Source organism: Atta colombica, unplaced genomic scaffold (genome assembly GCF_001594045.1).
Source record: "Atta colombica isolate Treedump-2 unplaced genomic scaffold, Acol1.0 scaffold58, whole genome shotgun sequence".
NCBI classification, from domain to species: domain Eukaryota; kingdom Metazoa; phylum Arthropoda; class Insecta; order Hymenoptera; family Formicidae; genus Atta; species Atta colombica.
This window is the reverse complement of record NW_017259548.1, coordinates 1,412,020-1,415,103: the sequence shown is the minus strand read 5'-3', so window position 1 is coordinate 1,415,103 and position 3,084 is coordinate 1,412,020. Positions and strand designations below refer to the sequence as shown.

The 3,084-nt window shown below is 40.7% G+C and overlaps 1 long non-coding RNA gene across 1 annotated transcript in view; it reads right to left on the bottom strand.

Annotated features, from left to right (window-relative positions):
- Window positions 1-2,692: 2,692 nt before the first annotated feature.
- Window positions 2,693-3,084, bottom strand: part of LOC108692073 — a 1,318-nt gene continuing 926 nt past the window's right edge. Inside the window, exon 3 of the long non-coding RNA XR_001931950.1 lies at window positions 2,693-2,922. This is a non-coding gene — a long non-coding RNA (uncharacterized LOC108692073). The remainder of the gene's footprint in view (window positions 2,923-3,084) is intronic.

Here is a 3,084-nt window from a genome sequence, read left to right as displayed (position 1 = left end):
CTCTCTCTCTCTCTCTCTCTCTCTCTCTCTCTCTCTCTCTCTCTCTCTCTCTCTCTGTGCCCTCCCCGACGTAATGTACATAAATACATTTAATCTCGCGCTCCTGCTGCCCTCCTGATATTTTTCGAGAGATCGATCGAGCCGCGCGGTCCCACATTTTCCCTGCTAATTCCGAGATCTCGTTTGTGAATTTCGGTCGACGTTGGCGCGTTCCAAAATTGGTATTGGCGATCCCTGGCAGCGCTGAGTTTCTGGCTCGAGCGCCGGGGGTATGGCAGAAGCGCGCGGCTATAATAAAGGCGCGCTCCCCTCTCTCCCCCCACTTGCCGTGCCCCGCCTGGTTTTGCCTCTCCTCTCCTCTCCTCTCCTCTCCTCTCCTCTTCTCTCTTTTCCTCTCTTCTCTTTTCCTCTCCTCTCTCCTCTCTCCTCTCTCGTGTCATCCCGCTTCGCCTCGCCTCGCCTCGCCTCGCCTAGTCTCGCCTCGTGCTGTTGCCGCGCGCGCTCGTTCGCTCGCTCGCTCGCCCGTTCGCTCGATCCCGCTCGGTCCCGCTTCGCCGGGTGGCAGCGGTACCCTCCTCCGACTCTAACTACCGCACGCTCGGAATCGGAAAGGGGAGACCGCGCGATGACGTGCGCAAGCGCGAGGGTCGAATGGAAAAAAATCGGCCGGGCTGACGACGGGGGATGGTCGTCGTATCGATCGCGCTAACATCGGGGACCGAGAGCGCCGAGAATCTACGGGTATAACCGTGATGCAGCCACGGTGACGAGCTATACCCGGCTCGACCGAGAGTGAATGACGCGCCGCCGGATCCTGGAGAGGACTCGATTATATATACCTTATTTCGACGTTATAATGAGAAATTCACGGCGTACTTCTCTCTCGTGTATTAAATTGATCGTATTATTGATACCTAATTGATTTAACAATGGTAGAAATGCGTACATTACATGAAATTATTCGAATCGCAATTGATCGCTTACTGTCGACTGATAGAGAACGCGAATCATTACAGCGAACTAGAGCGTACTTTGAGAGCACGCTCTTGTTCGAATGATTCTACTCCCCATTCGCGCGTTCTGCGCGAGAGAGGCACAAGATAGTACGCGTTGCCGGTCCCGGAAAAAGCCTCATCCGTTTATACGTTCTACAAAACGTCCAACAAAAGTCAGAGCCGATGTCGCACGAACGCTCCCGACATCGTTCGAAGTTACGACGGTATAGGATGGAGAGGAAGATGATACGAGATGGGATGGAGAGACAGAGAGGGCACGAGCGAATGAGCATTGAGCAGAGAGATAGAATGTAGCTGCGGGAGCAAAGGGACAGGGGGAAATGACGATGAGAAGGGAAGAGCATTCGACGCGCGATGGATGCAACAGACTAAAAATCTCGGATATTTTCGGTCGCGTTCGGCCACCGTCGGATGTAAAATTTATACAAAAATACAAATGCACGACGAATATTAGCTGCAGCGTTATGTATATTAACCGAGAGAGCCGTCCGCGATAAATTCCCGACTTTGTTCGACGTTGACTGGCGTTACATTCGCGCGACCGCAGCGCCGTAATAATAAAAAAGTTGTAATATTAATCGTAGCAATGGGCTGGATAATTATTCGTCTGGCGACGCAAAATAAGAGAACGGGTGCTAAAATAGCGTAATAATTTGCAAAGCTGAGTTAAAAACGAATAATAGGACAAATATATAGATATCCAGCGAATTCGATCAATCTACAGATTTAACGGCAGGACTGACTGTAAATTCACGGTGACCCCGTATCCGTCAAACCGTTTCATCATTAACGAGTAATATCGATTTTATTATTAATTTATGAGTATAATGCAACAAAAACAAAACTAAAATCGAAACATGCCTGATAAAATTCAATATACGTCAGTTTTTTTTTTAATTTATGATGGAAAATTTAGGATTCTTGATCCCCTGTTACTATAGTTATATTAGATCATAACGTCAGAAAAGCAGAATAACCATATGGATATTTTTCCTGCGCCAGGCGTAAAAATAAATTAGTTTTTTCGCTTGTCACTCGTATTCGACGGGACAGATTTATGAAACGTAGACTAATATGGATGGCTGTAAACCTTGATTAACTATCATAAAAGATCATAATCCAATATATGACTATAGTAAAGAGCCGAGAGCCTTAATGTAAATTTTACAAACTTTAGATCTAGATTTAACGTTTAGTTTCGACATTGACTAAGTATAGACTTCATCACAATGGGATAAGCTGAAACTTTACTGTCATATCCGAGATATATTGCATGCTACACTATTTATTTATCGCGATGCGCGTGATAGGTTAAAAAGTAGGATATTGCAATTATGAATAATAATTATGAATAATTAGGACTACATTACTCATGAGCCAGCAAGTGCCAAAACATAAATTTAATCAAAAATTGAAATATTAAGTACATATATTGTCTATTCTATTGTTATACTATGTTGTACAAATATATAGAAGATATATCTTAAAATAATTATACAAATTAACTCAAAACGAATTTTTTAAGAAATTAAATGTTTTTTTTAAGACAAATATTGTAAGTAAATATATATTTACATATTAAAGAAGATAAATATGGACTCCAAAGTTATATAAAACATATATTAAATAATATATCTTGACGTGGAATTTATATAATGTTTAGTTAGGCACAATGGATATAACATAAAAACAAAATACTAATATCTCTTAAAAATATATTTCTTCATCATAATGTTCTTTTATTAACACATTTTGCAGCAGACTTAACAGACTAAATGCACTGTTTTTTCAGAAGTATTTTTTATTGAACTATTTTGAAGATATCCTGTGTATTTCTAAATTGCTGCATATGATTTGCTTTGCGAATTAATTCTTTCGCTATCCTCTGCTTGCGAACTGAAAATATCTGTAAAAATAACAATAATGAAAGCTTTTTATATTTTCTTATGTAAAAAGATTAGAAAAATAGTACTAAAAGAATCTTTAATTTATGAACAACATTGTATTGTTTTAACACAAACAACTGCTTATTTTTTAGTTCATCAAGCACTTATATTATAAAACATGT